Source organism: Lissotriton vulgaris, chromosome 6 (assembly GCF_964263255.1).
Source record: "Lissotriton vulgaris chromosome 6, aLisVul1.2, whole genome shotgun sequence".
NCBI classification, from domain to species: Eukaryota; Metazoa; Chordata; class Amphibia; order Caudata; family Salamandridae; genus Lissotriton; species Lissotriton vulgaris.
In genome coordinates, this window is record NC_141694.1 from 553,783,308 (window position 1) to 553,811,204 (window position 27,897).

General features: G+C 44.3%; 1 pseudogene; it reads left to right on the forward strand.

The window, feature by feature from the left end:
• On the forward strand, window positions 1-27,052 carry LOC147707543 (uncharacterized; annotated as a pseudogene).
• The last annotated feature ends 845 nt before the right edge of the window (window positions 27,053-27,897 follow it).

A 27,897-nucleotide genomic window follows, 5' to 3' on the forward strand; every position in this document is an offset into this window, starting at 1 on the left:
ATGTGTCCCCATATCATGGTTGCCCAGTCCGGGCCGCGCAGCGGACAAGCGCAGCGGACGTGACGAAGGCGCGCCGAAGTTGCGCCTAAGTTAAGCCCGTCTGCGCCCGTCCGCGACGGGCCGGGACCAGGGGCCATGCACTCTGCCCCTTCCTTGGCGTACACCCCAGCTCAACTTATGGCTCTTACCGCTGATTCCCCCCCTCCGCCCTCCCTCCTGCGACACCTTGACACACTTGGTATTCTTGTCTCTCCCCCTCCTCACCTGCCTCTGGCTCTTTCTAGTCCCACTCCACCCGCTGCTGATCCTTTCCTTGTTCCTCGTTCCCTTCCCATCCCTGCCCCTACCATAGCCTCTGCTTTACTGCTTAACACCCGCTCTGCTGTCAAACACCAGACAGCTCTCTTCAACCTTCTCACTACTGATTCCCCTGATTTCCTCTTTCTGACTGAAACTTGGTTTTCTGCCGACTCCCTTCCCGACCTCTTAGCCATTCTTCCTGACACCCATTATGCCCTCCGGGCTGACTGTCCGGACGGCGGGGCAGGGGGAGGGGTGGCGATGATCATTCGGTCGACCCTCAAATTTCAACTTCTTAATCACCCCCTCATATCCAATGTAGACTACCTTGCCCGCTCTCTCAATCTCTCTGCCCCCCTCACTGTCGTCCTTGTGTATCGTCCCCCTCAATCTATGCCTTCCTTTGTAGCCTCCCTTCAGGACCTTATGGCCACTCTTGTGGTCAACAATTCTTCCGTCCTTCTGCTCGGCGATTTTAATTATTGGCCGGGCGACCCTAGGGAAGACCTCCCCTCGAAAGATTTTTCTGGTACTCTCCAATGTTTAAACTTCACACCTCACGTCTCAGTCCCTACTCACGTCCACGGTCATACTTTGGATCAAATCTGGTCCTCACGCCCCATTGTCTCATCTCTTCTCACATCCCCATGCGTTTGGTCGGGTCATTTTTTCATTTCCTTCTCCATCCATCTGGGAGCGGTCGACAAGCCCCCCCTTCCGAAAAACATCTTAGCCCGCAATTGGAATCGGACCGATCTTGATTCCCTCTCGCTCACTTTGGCTTCCTCTGTTCCTAACCTCACTGATCTTCCCCTTGACTCCCAGGTCAACGCCATTGGCACATGGCTTTCCTCTTCGTGCGATCTAGTCGCTCCGCTCCGAAAGATCAAGGCGGTTCGTTCTCACGACGCGCACAAATGGTTCTCTCCAGAACTTAAAACACTTAAACTCGACCTTAGGCGGTCGGAACGCCACTGGAGACGGAACTATTGCTCTTCCTTGCGCGCCAAATACAAATCACTCCTTACTGAATATAAAAAAGCGATCCTAGCGGCCAAAACCGCTTACTTTACTGAGAGAGTAGCTCTCGCGGCCAATAAACCCCATGAAATTTTCTCTCTGGTCCATAATCTTGCCACCTCTGATCGCTCCACTCCTAGCCTGGTTCCCTCACAGTCCCTCTGCTCTTCTCTTAATGACTTTTTTATCGACAAGATCGTGAAGATCAAAGCCAACATTCCCACAGTACCTCAACCTCGTCCTACTTGTCCCTCCATCGGTCCCTCTTCCTCCTTCGCTCTTTTCCCTCCTATTTCTACCGATTCATTTTTAAAACTTCTGGTCAAAATCAAGTCTGGCTCTCCCGTGGATTGCACGCCAGCACGCATTCTCAAAACTCTTTTCACCAACTGTCCTGCCCCCCCTCTCGCTCTCCTCAATTCCTCTTTGGCTCTTGGATCTGTTCCCTCTTCTTTCAAATCCGCTGTAGTCCTCCCTATTCTAAAAAAAAAACGGTCTAGACCCTTCCCTTCCTTCCAATTTCCGACCCATTTCTCTTCTTCCCTACCTCGGCAAGATCCTTGAAGCCCATGTTACTTCCTGCCTCTCCACTTATATAGAGGAGAGTGGCCTTCTTGCATCCCATCAAGCAGGATTCCGCCCGGGCCACTCCACGGAGAAGGTGGTCCTCGCAGTCTTGGACGAGCTCAAGGGGAAAGCCGACTCTAATCTCCCCCAAGCCTTGGTCCTCCTCGATCTGTCCGCTGCGTTTGACACGGTTGATCATTCTATCCTTCTCGACCGTGTCAGCGCAGCGGGCATTCGGGGTGCAGCCTTTTCCTGGCTGGCGTCCTTCCTTCGGGACAGGTCCCAGGCAGTCCATCTCCCCGGCTTTTCTGCTCCACCCCGCTCAGTCACTTGTGGCGTTCCCCAAGGCTCTTCTCTTTCCCCTCTTCTTTTCAATCTCTATATTCATCCCCTCATCACCTCTCTTCTTGAGCTGGGGGTCTCTGTGTACAACTACGCAGATGACCTCCAGCTCGTCTTTGATCTTTCTTCTACTCCTGATTCCCTTTCCAAGTTCTGTTCCACCTTAATTTTCATTTCTGACTGGATGAGCGCCAACCATCTGAAGCTCAATCCAGACAAGACAGAACTTGTTCTCACTGGTGGTCCCTCCAACCCTTGGTCCCCTGCACACTGGCCCCTTTCTTTTGGTCCCCCCCCCGGTGCCTGCTTCCTCTGTCCGCACTCTTGGGATTAAGGTCAGTCATGACCTATCAATGTACAGTCAGATCAGTTCCGTGGTGTCTTCTTGTTTCCTTTCTCTTCGTTTAATTCGGAAAATTTCACGTTTTTTTTCTACCGATGCACTTAAATCCATAGTCATGGCCCTTGTCATCTCCCGCCTTGACTATGGGAATAGCCTGTATGTGGGCATACCTGCTTACGAATCCCGCCGTCTACAGGCCATCCAAAATCAAGCTGCTCGTCTCATCCTTTCCTTCCCTAAATCTTCTCACATCACCCCGGTTCTCAAATCACTTCGCTGGCTCCCTGTTCGCTTCAGATCCTTTTTCAAACTGGCCTGTCTAGCTTTTCAGGCTCATTCCCGCTCTGCGCCCCTGTTCATCACCTGTCTTGTTTCTTCTCATGTCCCTGTCCGCACTCTTCGCTCTTCTTCTCTGTCTCTTCTTCATATCCCTCGCTTCCGTAAATCCAGAACAGGGGGCACTCGATTCTCAGTCTTGGCCCCCCAGTTCTGGAACAGCCTTCCTCTTTCCATCCGTTCCATTCCCATCTACACTCACTTCCGCAAAGCCCTTAAAACCTTTCTTTTCTCTCAGGCATTCCCCTCTTAAATCTCCCTGGGTCCCCTCTGTTGAGTTCTGATCAGGTCCCCAGCGCCAGGAAGCCGCTCGGCCATCGTGCGCTTTATTAAATATTTTATTCATTCATTCATTCATTCATTCATTCATTCATTCATCTAGTGATATCATAGGAGGAGATTTTTCAGGGGAAGGTGGGTTTTTTTGGGGCATTTTGTGGAGGCCTTCCCTGATGCCGTCGAGCCAGAACTCATGTCAGATGAGGCTCCCCATATGATATCAAATTAGTAGAGTATCAAAATCTTCATGAAGTCACTTAAGTAAAATAAGCATTTGGTGCCTTATATAGGGAATGCCACTCAGCTTATTTATTTGAACAAAATATCATAGCCAAGCCAAGAGTGTCAAGAGTTCAATTTACCAGAAAGCGTTGAGGAAAGACATACCTTGGCATCTGCGGTATGTTGCAATTGTGAAAAAAAATTCAGTTTCACGTAATCTCCTCAGTGAAGTACATTAGGAGGAAGCAGCTGCAAAGCACACAAAGAGTTTAAATAGGGTCAGAGGCCAAAATTTAAAGACTAACCAGGATATGCAGCCCCAAATTAACATATAAATACAGAATATATCCCAATGTGAAAGATAGGGAAAAACTCAACAGAGCCCAAGATTCATAAAGAAGACATATGGTTTATATGTATGGATTCCCATCACTCGCCATACCTGGTAATTAGCTTCATCATTTAGGTACCCTTTTGTAAAGACTGACATTCTTGCTCCATAGATATCGGAGCTCTAGGATGTCGAAAGGTATAGTTGCCAAGATGAGCAGAATGTAGATTGTAGAGTGTATGGGACAGAAATAAAAGTGCAGTGTGAAAAAAGTGAAGTGAAAAATAAAATTGATGTGTAGACAGACTGTACATTTTATTGATGTCTGCTACGATCAAAAGTTAAAAACAGTGTTAAGGACTGGTTTTAACAAATAGCCGTCCTTTACAGAAGTGGTCCACATGTTTCAGCACTCAGCGGAAAAAAATAAACCATGTGCTTACATCAGGACCTCTATATACAATAAAGCTACTGCTGTAAGTGTAAGCTAAACAAAAGTTTTTTGCAAGCAAAAAAAGGATACAATGTGAGTCAAATTTCTCACAGTCCAGAATTACTCGTTGGCTCACAAGTGGTCTCGTGAGTATGGAGGAAAAAGCCTCACCCCACCTGGCAGCAGCTCAGGGCAAAGGAGGCACCTCTCTATCCGTCGGTACCTCTGACGGTCTTCAGAGCTGTCGGGGAAGTGGAAGCAGCTGCAATACAAAATGGCGACCGCTTCTGAGAGAAGAGAGAGCGCGCTCATCAGGATGCTCATAGACGTTATTTTGAGGGTATCACCACCCTCCTAGGACTACGTGCCACTCTCCGTACCTTCACCAGCCCATTTCGACTCGTCTGGAGTGTCAAGAACAGGGTCTGTTGCTCGAGGTCCATGCAGACCCAGCAGAGCTGCAGATGCGCCACCATCTCCCTCAGGCATCAAGCCACGCCCCCTTGTCTTGTGTTTCTTATGCACAGAATTTTCGTGATATTTTCTCCTCGGAGTTAGGCAGGCGTATACACAAAGTTATGTGAAGGTTTTGCATAGGTGCTGGCAATGATTTGGCTGTGGACTGGCCATTGTGGGGTCCCATATGTTATTGAATGGGGAGCAGGGTACACTCATTGCTGTTACTACAGCCTTGCTGGACCTGGCCCTTTTTGCAGACTTATCCCAAACTTTTTGCGTTATTTCTCGTATTTGTATTATGCTCTTTTTGTTGGCTTAAGCTTTACCACTGCTAATTAGTGCTAAAGTGTATGTGCTCTCTTTCTTTAAACATGGTATGATTGGTTCCGACCAGTTTTCTATATTTAATTTACATATAAGTCCCTTGTAAATTGGTATCCCATATACCCAGGGCATGTAAATTAAATTATACTAGTGGGCGTGCAACACTGCTTGAGCCACCTACGAAGTAGCCTTTCAAACCTGTCTCTGGCCTGCTACTGCAGGGCCTTCATGCGCAGTTTAGTGCAAAGTGGCATCACAAGCGATGACTTTAAAGGAAGTGGCATCAGATCTAAAGCCCTCATATATATGTGTAGCAGGGCTATCATGTCTATGTTTGAGCGCATTGTTTGGATAATAGGACAGTGAGCCATGGAAGATGATATGTGACTTTTACAAATTGCAAACCCCCAGTTTTCTGCAACACATCCTATACATTAATTTACAAACATTTAGTTTATTGTACATGTAATATGCACATGTTGATGTAAAGTGTTCTGACACCCTGCATTGGAATGAGTAGGGCTATACAAGAAAAAATAGTAGTACTTAAATTATTGTGAGCCTTTGTTTCCCCTCCCCTTCATCTGCATCAGGTGTGAGGCTCTTGACTGTCCCATCCAAGAGACTGAACAAAAGGAGGTCTGATGACTCCTCAAATTTGGCCTTAGTTATGGGCCCAGCAGGAGTCTTAAATAAAACAGCCCTAGTCCCCACCTGGACGTTGTTGCTTGTTTCAGATGGAAAGCAGCCAACGTGCAGGTGCTGCTGAAAGTGTCTAAGTGTTTTGAAATTTTTTTGAGGTCGGATCAGACCATACTACAATCCAACACACACTTAGATGGTTCAATCGCTTTCTTTTCAATCTCAGATCCCTGCCATTGGTTGAATGTCTTTATTCTCTATGCTTGTGTTTGTGCTGTCTTTTTTAGTATTTTAGTCTCACTATTTGAAAAGTAGAACCCTTCTACTGCTGATGTCATTTTACCACATTACAAGCAGCATTACATATACATAAGAGTCTTCAGCTATCATCATATTCTTTGATTCAGTATTGTCCTTCCTGCACGCTCTCCATGGCCTGTGCACAGATTTGTCAGCTTCTCCTCAGTGACTGGGAGCAGGCAAGATGGTGCATCGTGACTACAGATTGTTTCTCAGTTGGCACTGATTGGGGGATGGGGAGGAGGAGAGGAGGGCTCTGCATCACTGTGCCATGGGTCTCCACTTTCTCTGACTACTTGCATGTTTAGCTGGCAAGTTCATACTTAAAACAAGATTCAAAAAGATCTCTAATAGAAATTCGAATATTACAAAGAAAGTATATTAGAAACCTTCACAAAACAATATTGACATTTTCATGGGTTTAAATGCCACCCATTGGAATTTTGACTTTAGTGACATCTGTGGACTATGTTGTAATTTAAATCAGTACAAAATTGTAGCTGATGGGCATGTGCTGCCCTTAGGGTTCAATGTAGAATATGGTGGACAGATTAATCCAAAAAATTATGGAGTAACTTGTCTGGCAAACCTGTTTTCTGACCATGTTATTTAGAGATGGGCGGACCTTAGGTTTTTTGTCAACAGTGCCCCCACTGGCTCCATTGATGGAAAACTCTCTCTAATGGAGTAGGTGCCATCAGAGGAAGGATATTACAGGGGTCGCCCTATTTGAGGTGGACGGTAAAATGCCTTTTTTTCCTCTCCATCACTGCCAGGAAAAACCTGCCAGTGAGGAATATAAAAAAAAGGATATTAACATCTACACTTTTGGTAAAAACTTCCCAAGTGTGGAGTCAGTTGGTATTTGTTCTTTCTCACAAACACACTCCTTCCTTGGGATCTTCTTTCTGAAAACCCCAAAAAGTTTAAAGTTTGTTGAGCGACCATCAAAACACAAAAATGTCCCTCTGTATATTAAAGGAACCACTGTGACAGCAGCTCCTTTCAAGAGACAGAAATGAACACAGGGCCAGCCTTCTCCTATTGCTTTTGCCCACTTTGAAGGTGTTTACCAAACTCTCCATGATCCACCTAATGTAGTCGAAATATACTTTTGCAAAGTTTTGTCAAATGGCTCTAAAGTTAGTTTAAAACATAAAATTGCCATTCCAGTAGGGAGTTTGGTATAACCATAACTATAGAGTCACAACTGCAGCTCTCCAGTAAATAAATAAAAAGCAACTGTGACTTACTTCATAAATATGCATTCATGACATATCCATAAATTCGTTATGAATGTGCACGAACCTGTTCTTCGGCTTTAACTTCAGTCGTTTAAGCACCCTAAGTGGAAAGTTCATATCTTTGAATAGTAATTTTCTGAGGCTTTATGTTGAACTTTAGGAGCTTAACATAGAAAGACATTTATGTTTCTATTTCCATTCTTGAGTCTTGAATGTATATTGTGCACCCTTCAACGCACTGGGTTACACGAGAGGCCCCAGAAATTAAAATGCCAAGGAGCATATTACCAAGAACGGCGATACAATTATCGCCGCTTTAGCGGCAGAAAACTGCTGCTAAAGCGGCGATAATGGGCTTGATACTATGCCCAAGAGAATTCCAATAGAACAGGCGCGGGGCGTAGCCCCACTAAGCCCCATGGACCCACCGCGTCCTCACTAAGAACCAAATACAAATATTTAATAAAATCGCGCTACCTGCCGGCCGGGAATCCAGGAGACACCCGACTTTTCCGGAGTGCTGGGGAGAGGGGACGGGGGGGGGGAGAGGATGAGCCTGCTGCAGCTGCGCAAGTGGGTTTTGGGCACAAACATGCCGGCGCATGCGCAGATTGTTTCCCTGTGAATTTGCCCATAGAGAGAGGACCAGGGGGCGGGCCACAGCCCCCGGGGTTGCACAGGGCGACTGGGGGGGTGGAGCTCTCTCCCTACCTCGTACTGCGGCCTCTGTTTGTTAAGACTCCTTCATTTCCAGAGCCAATGTACACGGGGTGCTGTTGATAAAGACGATAGGGCAAAAAGATGAAAAACGAAACTTTACATGTATTGTAGTAAAATCATCCACTTTTTAAAAGACTGTCCCATGAAACCTGAAATCCAAATTAAAAAGTTATACAAGTGAAAGTCAGTACGTGGAAAAAGAGAAGGCCTATTAATGATTGAGGCCACACTTTCAAGTTCTCTATATGTAGTGTCCCGGATCTTCTTGACCCAAATAGTGCAAAAAGCACAGCAGCATTTGTTTTTGCTTATAGAGTTAGTTTGCAGAAAGGGCAAATATTAAGATTCAGCCAATGATTGAATCTGGGGCTTCTGGTAATTTTGTTGATGCTCATTTTACTAAAACTATAGGAATAGCTTTTGAAAATAAAACAGTTCCAACGCTAGATTAAACCCTTGGTGGGTAAGAATTGACACGTGGAGGTGTTTGGACAACAGGACGCAGGGATTATTTGAGATCTAATTGATGCCTTAACTTTGCTGTCGGCCATTAATGCTGTCACTGTGTGGATGGGTGGGTGGATGGGTGCATGGATGGATGCATGCATGATGGGTGGATGGATGTATGAATGATGGATGCAGGTTAGATGGGTGGATGCATGAATGATGTATTGATGGATGCATGGATGCATGCATGATGGGTGGATGCATGAATGAATGATGTATGGATGCAGGATGGGTGGGTGGATGGATGGGTGGATGCATGAATGATGTATGGATGGATGCATGGATGCATGTATGATGGGTGGATGCATGATGGATGGATGGGTGGATGCATGAATGAATGATGTATGGATGCAGGATGGGTGGGTGGGTGGATGGATGGGTGGATGCATGAATGATGTATGGATGGATGCATGGATGCATGCATGATGGGTGGATGCATGATGGATGGATGGGTGGATGCATGAATGAATGATGTATGGATGCAGGATGGGTGGTTGGGTGGATGGATGGGTGGATGCATGAATGATGTATGGATGGATGCATGCATGATGGGTGGATGCATGATCGATGGATGGGTGGATGCATGAATGAATGATGTATGGATGCAGGATGGGTGGGTGGGTGGATGGATGGGTGGATGCATGAATGATGTATGGATGGATGCAAGGTGGTTCAGGCTCTCTCGCTGCGGTGCAATATGCAAATTAGTTTATGCCTCACCACTTTCAAATGTCACCAGCCGCCCCTGCACTAGAAGCCTATGTTCACACCAGAACATAGATTTCTATTGGAATTCTCCAGATCATATTATCAAGCCCATTATCGCCGCTTTAGCTGCAGTTTTTTTACGCTAAAGCGGCGATAATTTTTAACGCTGTTCTTTATAATATGCACCTAAGTTCTACGGATGTCACAGTGACATGTTTTGCTGTACATGTCCATTAATATCTTCCTTTCTCTCTTAACTAAAACACAGAAGCAAATAATCAAGCTGTTTTAGCTGCTACAACGATGCTATGTCCAGAATGCAATAATACCAAGCAGCTAACAAAGATAACAACCTAAGAGGGGATATCAGAGATATTTTCAGCCACAACTAACTTACTGTATGTTGACTTAGCGAGATAAATCAGAAAAGCTTATTGCCCCAAACCTTTGAGTGTTCCGAATAAATTTGTGGTAGCCATCTTCTTTCCCTCTCCAATCCTTCTGAAGTGAGTGGCTTCTTTCAAGCTCTTAAGCAGCGGAAGTTCCTCCTGTTAGGTGGAGGAGCTTTGCTCTGCCTGCTGTGAGTGAAGCAATAAAACAACAAGTAAATTAATAAAATGGTGTTAATGTTCTCAATACCTTGGCACGGCACCAGCGAGTGTGAGGTTGGGGTCAAGTCCTTGATTGGCAGCAGCCTGGATGACATGAAAAATGCAGGGTGCACATGTCGGATTGGCCGGCTGTCTTTCAACAGCAAGCCCGACATTTGCACTTCTGCCCGCGCCAATCCAGTAGCTGTGTTAATATCCTTGAGATTGCAGACTTAGGCACCCAGTCGCAAAAGTGCTAGGTTAACCTGCTTTGTCCATTCATGAATCTTCTCTCATGCTGAAAACAGCATGGGAACAACTGCAGGATTGATTATGTTTGCATTGGTGGTGGACCAGACACCAGACTAGGGCCGTACTGGCCGTAGCGGACACCGGGCATTTCCCGGTAGGCCGCCAAGGCAGTGGCCGGTTTTAGATCCCTGGGAGCTGTTTTTGCTACCGGGGGCCAGTTTTGCAGCATAGCTGCAATATCGGCCTCCAGCAACAAAAGCAGCACAAAGCGTTCCGCTAGCAGCCCCTCCCTCGCCCCCGGGGCCAGCCAAGCTCTTTTGCGGGGCTGGTTTTGGTTCACAGGGCGGCCCTGCACCAGACAGAACGAGTCAGAGGTAGAGTGGGTGCCCTGGCTCGATGGAGAAAGTCGATAATCACTAGTTGGCTGAAGACTTTGTCTCATGTATGACCGAAATTCGGGGAAGAAAGCCTGCACGAGGCAAGTTACGATCAAGATGGAAGTTAAGTTACTCTGTTGTGTTGTCTTGGTCAATGGGTGTATACTAGTTTGTGTAGGTATTATAATTTGACTGAATTGGTGCTTTTAATGAGTTTGGCACAAGGTTAGAAAGGTGCAATATTCATGTTTTTTGTGTGATAGCTTTTTGTCTTCCATGATTAACCATTCTGTTTACAAAAAAGGTGCAAATAGCAAATAAATAGCAACCCAGAGAGCCGACAGGCTAAGAATTATTTTAAAAACTATACATATATACCTTTATTGCTTGGTTAAAACCATTACATTAAATTTGACCATACAAAAATGTTGGTTACCAGTGAAGTTGTAAAATGTCTGCTCAGTTAGCGAACCTGCAACAAGACCCTTAGCTCTGTGATATATCTTTTAAAAAAGCCTTATAGTTAAGAGATTGAAGCAATGAAAAGTACCATCCGAGGGCTATATATAACTTTTGAATTAGTCTGATGAAACTTTAGACTAAAAACTGTTCTCTGTGCAAACATAATTGGCGTTTGCCACTGTGGCAGAAAACACAGGGAATACTGAGTGCCGACTGTTCTTTACATCAGTAAAATGATCTCACGAAATTTGAAGGATTTCCACCTTGGCGTCCATCTGTAACTGAGCTTGCAGGGACGCTTGATGGTGAGAAAAGCTCAGGAGATTGATTCCTTGAAACTCAATAAGGCTCTGAGTCGACTCTTTGTTGAATGTGATTCTGAGTTGTTTTGTTTTATGCGTTTGGCTGCCACTCTCGGTCCTCACACTCTTCCTCTCTGCCCCTGCTGCATTTGTGACTATTTGCTTACTTGGTGAAACGTTGTTGTCCTACAGGAGAGCTGCAGAGACTGACTATTCAAAAGTGTTTATCACGGCGGGTCGACAAGATCTTGTGTGGGGTAACCACAGAGCTGGAAGTAAAAGTTATTGTCTCAATTGATGTTGAACTGTCTCTTTGGCACTGCTGCATAGTCAACAAAGATCGTTTTGCCAGGTTTGTTTCCATAATGGTACCTGATACTTTGTGGAAAAAACTCCCAGTCGGATAAGAAGGAGGGAGTGCTGTGTTGTTGGAGATATGTGACTTACGAGGTAAGGCTGCGTATCCCAGTTCCCATATGATCGTAGGACCGTCCACACATGTTTTTTCCTCATTGTCTCTGCTTTATCAATTGAGCAAGCTTGCTGTTTGGCTGCATTGTTGGGAATTTTTGGGATTGCTGGAAAGCTGATGTTTTTACCCCATATTTCAGTCATCTTGAGTGCAGTTAATGCTTGCTGGAGCACCTTTGGCCAGTCATTCCCGGTTCTGGGCTGGTTCTTTATTTCTGTCCAACAAAGTGCTGCCAGGGATTCTGGGTGTTCCGCTCTCAATCTCCAGCAGGGTTTGATAATTTCCGCAGACCTGACCAGAGGTTGATGGAATAGCCTGAAGTCTAGTCGGACCTGCCCCTGAGAAGTGAAATAGGGGATTCAAAAAATGTGTTTGAACAAGGTGGACTGCTATAGGTTCAAGAAGTTTGCGTCTTTTCCCTTTAAAAGTTCGGAGCCATAGTTGAGCTTTGGAAGAAACTTAGCAGCAATTACTTGTAAATGGTGGAAAATGATCGGGCAAACCCAGTTTTGTTCGTAATGTGTTGACTGCAAAATCCAGTTTGTTTTTATTATAATTTAACTCCAAGCATCTCTTTGTATTCCAACAATTTGGTTTTCAGACGCTAAAGGCCAATTGGAGTCTGGCTGCATAGGACAATGTCATCTGCATATTGTAGGCTTCTGACTGGGCGATTTGCTAACTTAGGTGGGTCGCTTTGGACTTCCGACAGACTTGCATCTAAATCTGCCATAAGGATTTTGAATAAACTGGGAGCAAGTACACATCCTTGCTTTAGGCCTCTGTACATCGGTATCATTCCAGTTGCCCTCTAGTCCTTGGCTAATTTTTTCTCAGACTCATGTTTGTGAGTACAGATTGACTATGGCACTGTGTAACTTTGCCAGGCGACCCCATTTAGCCGTATTTGGCCGTAAGTGATCTGTTGGGACCAAATTGAAAGCTGCTTTTAGATCTATGAAGCAGGTGTAAAATTTGGTGGAATTTTGTAAGGCTTTTCCTTCGAGGAGGCTCAGGGCCAAAGGTTACTCATAGTACTTCTACACGGTCTAAACCCTGTTTTTGTGACTGGAAGGATCTTGCTGTTGGTGACCCAAGCCTCGAGGTCCAAGAGAAGGTTTGAGGCATACAGTTTGGCTTCAACATCTATAAGCGCAATCAGTCTGTAGTTCGTTGTATCTGATCTGATGTCTGCTTTGAAAATTGGATGAAGGATACTGCCTCTCCAGGATGCAGGTATGTAGTTTGAAGTGACTTAACAGTATTGTTTTTTCTTAAATACACTTATTTGTTTTTGTTTCATAGAATCGTTTCGCTTACTGCAGACATCACTTTTAACCAGGGGCCTCATTTATGAAAAGTGATGCATCGCTGCGTGAAAACAGCGATGCGTCACTTTTCACTGCGCACTCCTTGCGACATTCCTGATGCGTCATATTTAATGTATGACGCATCATGTCGCAAGGAGTTACAGATACGTCAGTATTTCTGACGTATCTGTAAGCGCAAAAGTGACGCATTGCTGGAGTGTGTCACAAAAGTGACGCAACTCCACCAATGCGTCCTTTCACATGGGGAAAGCCCCATGTGAAAGGGCTTGCGTCAGTCTTACACCTGCTGTGAGGCAGGCGCAAGATTTTGACGCAACAGCATCCTAAAAGTGACGCAGTGAAATCTCATAGATTTCACTGCGTCACTATTACGAGGCTTTTTGCGGGGGAATGCCCCCTCTGCATACATTATACCTGACGCAGGTAAAATGTGGCGCAGGGGTTTAAAAAGTGACGCATCTACCTAGATGCGTCATTTTTTAAATATGGCGCAACAAGGCGCATTTTTACACCGCTGGTGCGTCACAAAAAGTGACGCACCGGCGGCGCAAAACTGATGCAAGGCCTTCATAAATAAGGCCCCAGGATCTTTGGCAGCTGCCGTCGGTGAGCAGCAATCCTCTGTTTTTAATTTTTATACCATCAGCTATCAAGTGCCCATTTAAATTATTCAATTATTTTTTCTACAGGCAATCCCCCTGGGAGAACCTATTGGTACATATTACTTGCATTGTTTGATCCATGTTTAAACTCCATCGTAGCATGGAGGAGTCTCCCTTTCTGCTACGACCAATTACAGACTGCTTTTGTCGCAGTAAGTCACAATCACTCCCTCCTGGGGGTTTGATCTCTTAGCACCACAACAAGCACAGTCTGACGTAGATTTATTTCTTCACGCAGTCTGTTCATGTTTGTTTAGACCTGAGGAAGAATCGCAGTGATGTTTAACACATGCCCACAGGATAAAAAATGTTGGGGATAACATGTATAATTCATATTCACGGCCAACAAGCCTAGAGAATGTGCCAGCAATTATATAGGCTATATGGCGTTGAGTTGTTTACAATCGAGAAAAACTGAAATTTTCCACTGAATTCTTTCTTTGTTTTATATTATCTTTATTTCAATAATGATTTTTTGTTGTTAGACTCATATGTCCACACTTTGTCACTTTGTCACTAAGTCACGCTTTTATGTACTTTTGTAAATTCTGGGGGTAACAGCCATTTATGAGACTTCATTTCCCAAATACTTGTACATCCTAGATGTATGACTGAGAATATACCAAGTTATCACAGTCTTTGGTGTGCTGTGTCTAATTCATTTTCAGATTCTAAGAGTGCCCGATGTTGATTGACACGAGCCCAGACTAGTAAACCTCTTCTGGACCCATTGTTGGTCCCTATATATAGGTGTATTAATAAAGCACCAATATCACACACAGCAATTGTGTCTCCCAGCAGAACACACTGTAGCTCTATAATAATATATACCATTGTTCACTCCATTATTATTAATGGCTCTTAGCAGTGATGGCCGACTTTCTCGAAAGCCCATTGAGTTGATTAAAGTCCACAGACTTTTGGAAAAAATCAACAGAATTCTTCTGAGGATTTCCTTGGTTGAAAGTGGCATATCCTTCCATTGAATTCAAATGTGCCTGTTTATTACCAAGAGAAGGTGTATCCACATGTATGTGATGAGCAGGACTCCTGTGATACCTATAATAACAGTCAGTTGTATTTTAGAACATGAACAATGGCTGAGACTGCTGATAAGCATCTGGTTGAAACGTCATCAGCTTCTCCACAGGAAGAGGAATTAATGGTGTGGAACTGAAGAAGCACAGCAAGGACTCCATTGGTATGGAACTGTTCACATATCACCCAAGAGAGAAGAAACTGAAAGTGAGGAGAGGTCTCTGTAAACTCTGTGATCAAAAACTGAGTGAGGGTAGAGAGTTGCCAAAGTGCATTCCTTAAGCAAAAGGAACAAATGATGGATGGAATGCTGAACAATGCAAACATTAAACTCTGGTCACAAAGATCTCAGTTTAATCCAAAGTTCTTTTGCTCACCACACCACCCCAGTTTGGACTCAGCCATATGCAAATTAGTCTTGACCCTGTTCCTCATGGGAACAGTCCAGGCCGAACTGCCAAGCCAGGTCCTCCCTGGACCGGAAGCAGGCATCCTGGGACCGGTTTCGGGGCATCACCCTTCGTCAGCCAGACTAGCTTGAATCCAGTGGTGCAGTGAGCATTGGACCCACGTCTGGGCATACCCTTCCCACTTAGGGTGAAAAAAGCAAAAATATCAAATGATGGACAGAATGCTGAAGAAGGCAAACATTCACCACGGGTACATAAAGATCTGGGCTTAATCCATCGTTCTTTTGCTAAAAACTCCACCCCAAGTGCATTCCTTGGCACTTTCACCATGATATGATACTTCACGTCTAGCATAAGAAGGAATATGTCAAGATCCTGGAAAACAGAAGAAAAAAAGAAACACCAGCAAGCTCGAATGCAGAGAGAGCACAACATTTAGCGAAAAAGGTGCAGCAGGAAGTGAATGAGAACAATCACTTACCTCTTTGCAATTTATTGAATCTAATGCAAAACCAAGATCTGAAGTAGAGAGAAGAATCCCAGGATTGTAAATTAGAACATGGACGATCGTTCAAATAATGTCATCAACAATATAAAAAGGTCACATTTTATAAGGGGCCATTTGCTGCCAGAGTTGTACCAAAATACAAAACAAATACAAAAAAGCAAATGGTAATAAGAGAAATCCCCCCAAAACATGGTTCTTTTTAGGATCACCCACAAAACCCAATGAAGAAATGTGTCTCTATTAACTGTTCGACCCTGAAAAGTCACCTGTGGATAGTTGAGTGGTTGGTTGGATCCTGCAGTCAACCTCGCTGCACAAAGCCAAAGATGGTGCATCGTGGGTGTGCCAACCCTAGTGGGCTGAGCACAGAGGCTGGAGGAATGCCAATCTCTTTGACCATCCAAGTAGAGTATGGCCAAAGGCTGCTCACGGTGGGGTTTGGCCACAAATACATTTCAATAACATTGTTAGTTTCTATTAACTCTTTAGTCCACCAGGGGTTGGTGGCAGGCCCTTTCACCAACATCCTCTCAGAAGAGCAAAAGGCAGTATTTATCCAGTGTTGGCCGACCATGGCATGTTAGGATCAGTTGGCCTCTTAATGCTGAGGCAAACACCATGAACAGCAGGGGTTGGCCATCTTTGGCGCATTGAGTAAAGGTTGTGCCTTTGGCTAGGCCCTGCCCCCCTCCTGTGTATGATCAAAGTTCCAGTGAAGGCCACATTACAGAAAAAGTATCCTGCAGAAGGTCAAAACTGTATACTTATAGCATGCATGCCTACATGTTGGACCTGGCTCTTTTTGCAGGGCTGTTCTCAAACTTTTTTTCTTCCTCCTCTATTTTTCTCACCTGTGTTTGTTGGCTTTAGGACTCTGGGCACTTTACCACTGCTGATCAGTGCTAACGTGCATGTGCTCTCTTCTGTAAACTTGGTATGATTCGTCTACACTGGTTTGGCATATTTAATTTACATATAAGTACCTTTGCTTGTGCAGCACAGAAGTAGCCTTTCAACCCTGTCTCAGACCTCTGTTACTGCAGGGCCTGCGTGGGCAGTTTTACTGCCACAGTTGCTTGGCATTTAAAGTTGCTTACCAAGCCTGAAACTCCCCTTTTACTACATATAGGTCAATCCCAAACTTGGTCCTAAATTACCCTGTAGACAGGATGCTGTGTAGGTAAACGGTAGGGCATGTGCATTAGTTGTGTGGCCTGTCCAGGTAGTGACAAACAGCCTATTTGGTTTCTCACTGCTGTAAGGCTGCTCCTCTCATATTTGCATTGGGAATTCCATGATATGTGTTTCAGTGGTAATTTGAAAAGAGTAGTTTGGCCATATTTGGTATTTTTGGAATACTAATGAGAAATCCTGCCTATTGGTGTAAGTGGACTTTTAGAAGTGGGCATTTCTATGTGCTCATGACACTTTGCGCTTTGCAACCTGACTCCAATCATTGACTGGTTTAAACTAACAGGTGATTATTTTGTGCAATCACTCTAGACAGTCACAAAGGGAGCTGAGTTGTGCCTTGCAGATCCTGATGGGTTGTCCTGAGCTAGAGTGATGGTAGGAGTTGTCACCTGCACCTGAATAGGGCTGTGCCTGCCATTCACATTGCTGTTTCCACCATCCTGTAGTGTGTCTGGAGTCAGGGCTGGGGATTGAGTGGAGGTGTTGTGCACTTTTAAAGTTTGTATTGAAGTTACCTCCACATCAGAGATTTTGAGTATGAGCACAGGCTCTGAACCCTGATTTTAGACAATGCTTGAGCCTTGTAACTAGATGTTGCTGGCTCTACAGACTGCACCTTGCCAAAAAGAACTGTTATGCTGCCAGGAGGAACTGCCATTGTACTCCCTTGTTTGTTGTGCTGACCTGTGGCCTGCTGGGCTGCAGGAAGGACTGTCTGCTTCTCTACAAGTAATCTGTGATCTGGACTGCTGCACCTATTCCTGCTTGGTGGCCCCAGTGACCTCCCAGGGCTTCATGACTTGCCCTATGTTTTTGAAAACTTACCGCCTAGTAAGCGCTTTATTCCTTTTGTTCTGGACCACAATAGAAGTGTGGTGAGCGCTGATGAAGGCTCTTTTTCTTAGGTACCGTGTGGCATGTGTTGAGTGCTCCCTGGTGCCCTCAGTTACAGGAATCTGCGTGAAGTGCTGCATGTTGTGCACAACCTGAAATGCATCCCTTTGCCCCCTCCTCCAAGGATATGTGAGGAGTCCTTCACTAAGTGCTGTGATAGCAAATCGCCCTTCCCTGAAATCAGCATGCGTCTTTATCTAAAACACGTTCTCCTTCCACAAGGGAGACTGTGACATACAGCATTAGTGGGACTGACTGAGGTAGCATTCCCCTGTGTTCATCTGTTGACTTTTTGCTGCTGAGAACCCCTCTGGTGAGCCCCCCTCCTGAGGAAGCCACTGTGCCGTTGCTGGCCACCGCCAAAGTGTATCCTCTACGGACTATATGGCAGCACCTCCCGCCCAGCCCATCAGCACAACTCTAGAGACAGATGCATTTGCACTGAGTGGACCAGAAGCGCTCCCGGTGAGTTGGTGAGCCTTCAGGGAGCATGGCAGTCCTGCTGGCCCCATTGACCTGAGCGGAGTGGCCAGGCCCCGCCTCATTTGTTTCAGCAGCTGCGCCATGTGTCTGTGGGCAGTTGCCCCTCACTGTTGGGGATGCAGGGGATCCAGTGAGTTCTCCCCATCAAATCGTGGTGAAGTGTGTGTATTTCCACATACCTTTGGGGACATTGTTAACCTCACTAGTCAGGTGAGAAGAAATCCTCAACAAAGGCACTGCTCAGCAAAGTGTGATTCATGTACTGGTATCTCTCCCAAAATCATCTGGATGATACATGTAATTTTGGGTCTTGTGGACACTTATTTCATTGGTGATGTATGGTGATTCAAATGGGTGTGCACATTACCTAACTGTTTCAGATTCATGCTCAGATGATTTGTATATGTTGTTTTTTCACATTACCAGGACTGGCATAGGATGCCTACCAGTTATGATGTGTGTTGAAACCTGCACATTGTGCTCTCATGTCATTGTTAATGTCGTTTGATGCCTTGCAATGACAGATTAACAAATATTGTTTTAGGATCTGCATTTTATGTACTGTAATTATGGTTTTTGTGACAAGTGCAACAAACTTTATTGCATTAACTGTGATGTTATGACAATTACCTAGTTGGCAACGTGATTTATGATTTATGTTGTTTGGTCTATGTGTTATATACAATATATGAGATATTTTTAATAATACTGTGTGGGGTCTCTTTTGTGGTGTTTTTATTGTGTCACGGTGTTTGTGTGTGTTGTGCAAATGCTTTACACATTGTCTCTGGGATAAGCCTGACTGGTCTGCCAAGCTACAAAGGGGGTGAACAGGGGTTATCTTGGGTGTATAACTCCCTTACCCTGAGTAGAGTGATGGGTTCTGCCTGGCTTAGGTGCACACCCTAGCCAACCAGAAACCACATTTTTAACACTATAATGTTTTACATTTTTATCCTAGCAGCATTCATGATACTTCTCCATGATGTTGAACTAGGGAAAGGCCTGTGGTCCCTTAACCATGCTCCCTGTGTCAATAGGCAGCCAAGGAAAGATAGCCATTTTAAATCACCAAATGTAAGCCATGTGCACAACAAAAGGTCACCTGAAGTGAGTGGGACAATGGGCCTAGGCCAGATACTGTGGCTTCCCCTGCTGCACATGACCGGAGGCCATGCACAGTGAGGCCTGACCACCTGTAGTAGGTTAGGCACCAAGCCCTACTTCCAATCCTGGCAGACAAGGCCGCTGGCCATGAACAGGAAGGGTTGATCAACCTTCGTGCAATGTTGGCTGGTCTGGGCTGAAGTTACGAGTTCTAAGTTGAATGCTGTTACATCAAAATTTACCATCACTGAAGAAATACATTTGAAGTGAAAGTATGGTTAGGATTGGTGACAAGACCTTAACATATGTTTAAAAATATCTCTCACATTCAATAAAAAAATCATAGTCAATGTACAGTTATGTTGGAAATGAAAACTAAAAAAACATAACTCATCGAATATGTTTAGCTCCACATACCGCAACCTTTCGCTGGCAGCTGACATTTGCAGCACATGGCTTTTGGAGAATGCGCTGCAGAGGTGGTCTGCAGTGCCTGGCCTTTGGGCAGGCCCTCTGCCCAACCCAGTACCGGCAGACAACCACGTCTGCACATGGCCTCTCACCATGGAGGTTGGCTGCAGGCCCTGAAAGTAACCAATTGCAGATACTAAGGGGCAGATTTATGATGCCCTTGCGCCGCAATTGCGTCACTTTATTTGACGCAACTGCGGTGCAAACAATGCGCCCTATTTACAACGTGACGCATCTAGGAGATGCGTCACGTTGTAAAGCCCTGCGCCATAAGGAGGCGTTCCTGCACAGGGGGGGGGGGACTTCCTGCGCAGGAACGCCTCTTGAAAGTGGCTGAGTGAAATCTATGAGATTTCACTCAGTCACTTTCAGGCCAATGCTGCGTCAAAACCCTGCACCTGCTTGAAGCAGACGTAGGTCTTGATGCAGCATTGTGTAGATGGGGCACCCCCGAGCCTTGCTGGAGCTGCGTCGCGCTTGCGACGCAACTCCAGCAATGCGCCACATTTCCAGCACAGATGCGTCACGCATCTGTGCCGTTTTTGCACCATGGTGCGCCGCATTCTAAATGCGGCGCACCATGGGTGGCGGAGCTGTGGCGCACTGTGGCGCACGTTAACTGGCGCATCCCTGGGGATGCGCCAGTTAACATAAATCTGCCCTTTGACTTTTGACCGTACATAGCAAGGTTTCGCCATAGGACCTGGCCTTTTGCCAGGTCTTGCACTTAACCCTGTACAGGTGGTCAACAGCAAACCCTGCCGTGCATATGCAGAGGAAGTGCATAGACAACATTTTGTAGTGTGTTAGGCACAAGCAACTCAGTGGGCATGGCAAAAGTCCATACACAGTATGTGTTGTCCATCCGTGTATTTTCGAGTCGGGTTGATGGTTAGTTCATGATGGGCGAATTTCACAATACTGATGCGTTTTTGTTAGTTTATGTAAGTGTACCATCATAATCATAGTTTTTATCAATATCAACACCCATAAAAGGAGAGATCTTGGCAGAGATATGTGGATAAGATGGTGGATCATTCTGGACTCATGCCAATAGCCCCCCAACACATTTTAAAGTAACTCCCCCGATTACAAAAAAATGCAACAAGAGAATTGTATTGCTGAAGGGAGACCAATTTTTCATGAAGCAGCTTACATTTTGCTATTAAATTTTGGGGCGTGTGAGTAACATTATATGAAATGAAATAAACTCTTTTCTGTAGAGCAATGACTTAAAAAATGGTGAAAACTTTTAGTTGTCTTGTACTTCTTAAGTCCTTGTTCTTGAGGTAGCAAATTCAACGGTGGAGCAACAAAAGAGAATTTCCATTTTAAAATTGCGATATGAGAACTGCTTATGCACACAGTGTATATGACTTTTTATCTCCGCGAGAAAAGATTTTCATAGGGAAATGTTCGGCAAGAGCCAACAACTGGTACTTAACTTTCTAACTGATACGACTATCTCATGTAAAAATAACCGTCTATTTATAGGGTCAAGTGACTTTCAAGTGTCTGTCAAATTGATGGAGTGCATAACAAAGATAAAAATCCATTAATTACCTTTTTGGCGTTTTTTCAGTTATCAGGTAGACCCAGACAGCAGAACCGTTTTATAAATGCACTAATTGATAAGCCGTCTTTTCCTTCTGTGACACTAATCAGCATATACTGACCTATTGTCACAGCCATCTCCCAACATGCTTCCCGTAGCTGAGGTACAATGTTTATCCACACCACTGAAAAAGCATGGGGTTCAATAAAACTTGCTATTTACAAGAATGCACATTAAATATGTTTTCACACATTTATTACTACAGTTCAAAGTTGAAAAACACATGGCATACACCAATCATGCATTTCCCTTCAGTATACTAGCACAGGAAATGTTGCAGCATGGCGCTGTGAGCAATTTTGCAGCGCTGTGTCATTTAGAAGATGCAGGGATGTGCCATATTCACAAATATATGGTGCCCCGCGGTGCTTTACCTTGCACTGGTGCTAAAAAGAAGCTGCCAAACGCAACACAGATACCCTTACACCTCACTGCAAGGGTGCCTCTGTTGCAGGAAATCATCCGTACAATGCAGGCACCCTTGCACTACAGTGTAAGGGTGTCTGTGTTTCAGGGAATTATTGTTTAAATGAAGAAAGGGACACCTTCATGCACATAGATACTCTTTCAAGTCGTGTTGCTCTTTCTATGTGTGCTGAAGAATGCAACACACATAGAAACAGTAAAAACAAGGAAAAATAAAAGTATTTTTTCTCCTTGCACCAATCTAACACCTGCTTTTAAGTGGCGTTAGTTTTTGGCGTTGCCTCGGATTTACACATCCTTGCAAATCTGGAGCAGCGTCAAAAAGCAATGGGTGTTGCAGTGGAACGCCCAAAGCAAAACACATTGCAAGCCCCTTTCATGAAGATATCTGTGTGAAAGGGGATGATATTTACAAAGCGGGGTTAAGCTACGCAAAGTGGCTTAACCCCTTCCGTGCTCCCGTCGGCCGTTGGCCGACCGGAGCACTCTCTACCCAGTGCTGCCATCGGCCAACGGCCGACAAAGCCCGTCCACCCTTTAGAACGCCTGCACCGAGGCGGAAAAAACGCTGCGGTTAAGGCGTTAATGCCCCTTTGTAAATATGGAGCAGGGCATTCCTCCACAAGAATATCGGTAAATATGACATCCCGGTGGCACAATCCTCTTGTCCATATGCCCCTTAATTTTGACACAAAGAAATTCATGAACTTTGCAAACCCACCTATAAGCAGGTTATCAGTTACAAAACAAAATTGCTAACTTTGTGAATACCAAGTTTGCATAAAGTTCATAACAGATAATGCTTTTGTTCCAAACCAAATCTGGGCAGGATCAAATAATATGGCTGACGCTTTCCTTAACATAATCACCTCAACTCCATCTGCTGTTGGGCCACTTTATGTTCCACACCTGTCGAATTTCCGCCAAATCACATGGGCCAAAGCATAAACGTAAATATTTGATCTTCATTCTTAGTGAAATCGAACTAAACATACAATCCTGAAACTGACCTGACTAAAGGAGTTAAAAACCAGGCTTCTACAATTCTTAACTAAGTTGGTCCCTATACATTGACTTCAGTCCAAAGGCATAAGTTGCTTAATTTACCCACTCTCCAAAGTTCCCCTAAATCTATATCATCTATGGTCTTTTCTAATGCTAAATGCCAAGATCATCCCTGGGTGCCAGATGATGAATTTCACTCCTGCCATAACTTTACTGACAGTTATTTTAGTTTAGCAACCTCGTCCCATGCCCAGAAGGGGAAAAGATCCACTTCCTGAGGGGAAAACTGATTTTGTAGAGAAAATGTAAGGTGAATTTGGGCTTGAGGTGAAGATGTCAAGTGTCTACTCAATGATAACTCAGTTTTCCAGTTCTTTAGTTGCTCAAAAAATGGGCAATGCCCTCTTATAGCTACTGTGACTTCTAAAACAGCGTGACACTGAGTAAAAAAACTGTGTACTCAGTACCCAAGATTTATTGGCTCTGACATGTATGTGGACTGAGCGAGACTAAGACCCTAGATCCCTATCTATAGAAAGTCATCATTAATGGAAGAGGAAACCTCACACACACTTTTTAGTGTCATGCTTTATCATAGGAGTTGTCTCTCCAACCTGGCAGTACTATACCACCAGGGTGGACTCAACCTCCTCAAAGACTGACAAGATAGGAGGGAGTTCTTGCATAAATCCTACTGGACAACCCCAGATAACCGGGGATCCAGCGGAATATTTAAAAATACCTTAGTGTGCCTGGGGAAAATATACCTTTATTAAGTGGGTCACTAGATATTGTTGAAACTAAAAATAGGTTGGGTAATAGAGTACAATGACTCACACCCAACTACTTGCCAACATGTTTCTGTCCATCATTAATAGCCTGTACGGTCTGGGGCATTCATCAGGGTGTGTGGATCCCTATGGGTGAAATACTCCTAAATACTCTTCTATTCAGACTAATTAGGTTTTTTAGTCACAGAGGATTCCTAACTTTGATCCCATTGCACTATCCTACCTGCTAGTGAATAATTTGAAATTAGCAACCCAGAATATAGGGGATACTAGCATCATGGTCACAGAGGAGGTGGGGTCCTCTATAGTCCCACATTCATCAAAAGGAGCACCCATCCTCATTACCTGTTCCAGTCCCCGCTCTGTGCTGTGGTATCATACTACAGCTACTGTGAGTTCTCACGTGGATGAATAAGTGTGTACGAGCAGGTGATGTGTTCTAAGACGGTTCACCTGAAAGAAAATACTTTCAGCATAAAAAACCCTCCAGGAAAAGGTGAGGTGTTAGGTTGATGATGGGCTTTCCAGATTCATTCCTGGCAATAAATAGTACTGAATACAGAGTTGAGCAAGACCAGGAAACAGGAGAACCACAGAGCAATTTACAGCATGGAACTAGAGAAAAAAGGAATGGCCAAAAAATGAATAGCAAGTAGGTGACTTTACCTTTGGAAAATACTTCTGACTGCATTGCAATACAGAGATAGGAAGACATCAGAGCCTTAAATTGTGAGAGATAGGACATGGGAAAAACAGGAACAAGAATAAACATCACAGTAGGTAAATACACCATGTTGAATTGGAAAATCAAACACACAAGTTTATGCAAGCAGTCATCATGGATTGTGCTGAAGGGTATAGTTAAAAAATGTGATTTCATAACACAAGCTTACCAGTAACCTCCACACGTTCTTCATTGTTTTTCTTTAAATGCCGCGGACTGGTGCTTCTAAATCTAAAACCATGGAAGATTGGGGAAACCAGAGGCCTTGGAGACCAGATGCCTCATCCCTGCCAGAGAAAATTGAGAACATGTTAGAGGAGGAGACTTCCATGCTTCAAAACTCAGGAACAACCCATGAGTACAAGTCAATGCCAGAAACCGTGAATCCCTTCTAAAAAAGTGGGCACACTAACTCTGAATGCCAGCAAACCACTGTGGCAACCGGAGCAATGGTCATATAGGAGATCGTTCCCCCGGCCACCAGAACACCAACTGCAACGTAGTCATTGTACTATTAAGGGACAGCAATATTCGATTGACTGCCATTGGTTTCAACACGTGGGACATCGCTCATGTTATTACCAGAAGTCCAACTGAAAAGCAGTTCTCATAGTAACAAGGTAGCATCATTCTTCCATCGACTGCTAATGGTTTTAATACGCTGGACACTGCTCCCCTAATCACCAGAACTCCAACTGTAAAGCAGTACCCATACTGACAAGGCGCTGAAACCCGCTCGAAATCTGATCTTAATACGCGGGACACCGCTCCCCTAATCACCAGAACTCCAACTGTTAAGCAGTACCCATACTGACAAGGCGCTGAAACCCGCTTGAAATCTGATCTGATCTGACCCCGCAGTTCCACACCGTTTAACTTTAGACTTTGTACCAAGGTATAGTCCCTCTCTCGTGCTGCCACATTAAAAGGCGGGCGTATCAACCAACCGGAGCAAGGCGGTTGTATTACAATTTCAGGCAGGCAAATGTTGTCAATTTTAGTCCTGATGATGATCCTGTATAATTAGAGCATAAGGATTGAAACGTCGACTGATATAGTGCTTTCACAACCTTACCATTGTGACTGATATAGTGCTTTCACAACCTTACCATTGTGTTTTACTTTCGTTGTGTCTAGCGCTGTCTGGCATACATTCTAATTTAAAAATCAAAAGTGGCCAGCACTGCTCTTTCTTTGCCTGTGAATTTTCTAATCTTTCTTCTCATTCTCCCTTACGTGTCGTGTGTCCTTCATGAGAAAGGTACGGGACTGTGCCATAAAACCATTTAAACAATTGTAAATTTAATTTGTTTAATAAATACCCTGTCCGTCTGGACAGAGGACAAATATCTTCCTATCATGGCCTATATTTCATTCACGTTTTTAAATTTTGATAAGCTAAGGACCCTTGTCTTCTAAAGCAAACCACTGTGGACACCAGCCCAGAGCGAGGCACATTCCAAAACAGATAGTAATGAGCCATATTTTAAAAGCCCCAGAACAAGTTTCCATTCTTTAATCTAAAGCAAGAAGAAAGATTAATAGAGCAACTTCACGAAAAAAGGTTTCAGAAATGAAATGTACCTGTGAGGGGGGATTGCAGAATGTGGCAAGACAAGATAGCAGCTCCTTAGAGCCCTCTGCTGCACTAAGGGACTGCTGGTCTTGGAGGGTTTTCTCCCCCTGTTCCCAGGGTGCTCCGTGTCAAAAACGCCATTTAGTGAGTTCGGCGATCACAATTACTTCAGGTGGCAGCACGCCTGCAATACCTTCTTGGCAGCCAGGAAATCAAATTTGAAAAATGATGGGATTATTTACAGAACTTACCCTTTATTGAGAGACTTTTGCTTATTGGATGTTTTTTAACCCCTTCCATGCTGATGACGAACCCCAGCCGTCATGCACTACGGTGCTCGTGTGCTGATGACGGCTGGGGTTCGTCACGGCCCGCCCCTGTTCGTGTTGTTTACAGCACACCAGGGGAATCGCGGCCGCATGGAAGGGGTTAAGCAAGAACATGTAGTAAATGTCTCTACAAGGAGTGTGCAGTACTTCTATAAATATTGTCACATTATAAGGTTGTTGGAGGGCCCCGGGAGTAGAGAGGCATTTATTAGGCCCTTATTAAGTCTAACTGCCAGCTTGTTGCTTTTATTCTTCCGCTCTCGGAATGTTTTATTTTCCGGCTGCCATTTTGTGAGCCTGGTACTTGCTATTACCTCAGGAATCAATGCGCCATAGTGCCTCCTCAGTAATAGGGCTCATTACTGCTGAATTAGAAGATTAGCTACTTAGCCCTAACTCGTCTTACATTTTAGGGCATTTTTCATATGCATTCAGATAAGTCTATTCAGTTTTGTGAGAGAATATTGGTTCACTTTGGTGGCAACTCCTCCTCCCAATAGTTTTCTCTGGATTGTTTTGTCCTTTGTGGATCATACAGTCGCATTTTTATCTAAGTGATCCTTAAATAATACATAGAATCACCTCTGTCTGCATTGAACATGGATTCGGTGCATTCAAATAAATCCCAAGGGTCTTCCCGTTCTAATGCTAATGGACGCAAATAATCTGTCGGCAACACTAATAAAAGGGTTAAAAAAGATCCTACGTCCCCAAAAAACTCACCCCTACCTTTGATCTAGGAGTATATTATGGATGAACTAAGAAACATTCATCCATTCATGATGGATACCACGTCGACGCTTCAGAGAATTGAAGAGAAATGGTCTAGACTGGACTTAAGACTTACAGACGTTGAACAAAGTATTAGTGATGCGCAGGATGTTGTCAATAGAGTGGATATTTTATCTAAAGAGGTCACTCAACTGAAAAAATCTTCTGAGGATTTGGAAAATTGAAACATACATAACAACCTGAAAATGTATAGTATTCCGGAAGGTTCTGAAGGCACTGACATGATTTCTTTTCTGAAGGCTCATATTACACAAATACTTGGACTATCAAAATCTGTTGATCTTAATATCCAGAGAGCCCACAGGATAGGTCCTCTCAATGCAGCTGCTTCAAACAGTCCACAAGGAATCATTGCCTACGTGCTTTTGTACTCTGATGTAATGGCGACCCTTACAGCAGCGATACATTGGAAACAGATGCTTTGGTCTGGTCACAACATTTTCTTCAGCCAAGAAGTTTCAAAACCCACAGCAATTTGCTGAAAAGAGTTTCTAGACCTCAGATCTGCACTTCTATCTATGAATGTTCGTTGCGGCCTTATCCATCTGTATTTATTCAAAGTAGCATATAAAGACAGAACCTTCGAAGATCTTGTAGGGCTCAAGAAGTTTATACATATGCACAAAGTAGAAGATATGGAACTTAGTAAAACCTAATTGCTCTCTCTCTTTTATTTCACAGGTTCCTATTCGTATCTTGTTTGACATTGCTGTTTTTGTTCCTATCGTTTATCTGTTTCGTTGTCTGTGGTCCGCTCAGTTGCATTGTCTCCCCAATGTATGGCAAGTCACTTTGCGCTGTATTGGTTCTGTTCCCTTTTCTTTAATATTGTTGTTCCATTAATTGTTGATATTACAACTATTTTTTCTCGGTGTTCCTCGATGGAGTGGTGTCTGTCCTTCTCATTCCCCCCTTTCAACATTATTGTCTTTTCTGTTTGTGATTGATATGGCTAAAGCCTTCTGGCTTTTTGTCACGTCTTTGCATATAAATTTCAGCAGAGGAGATT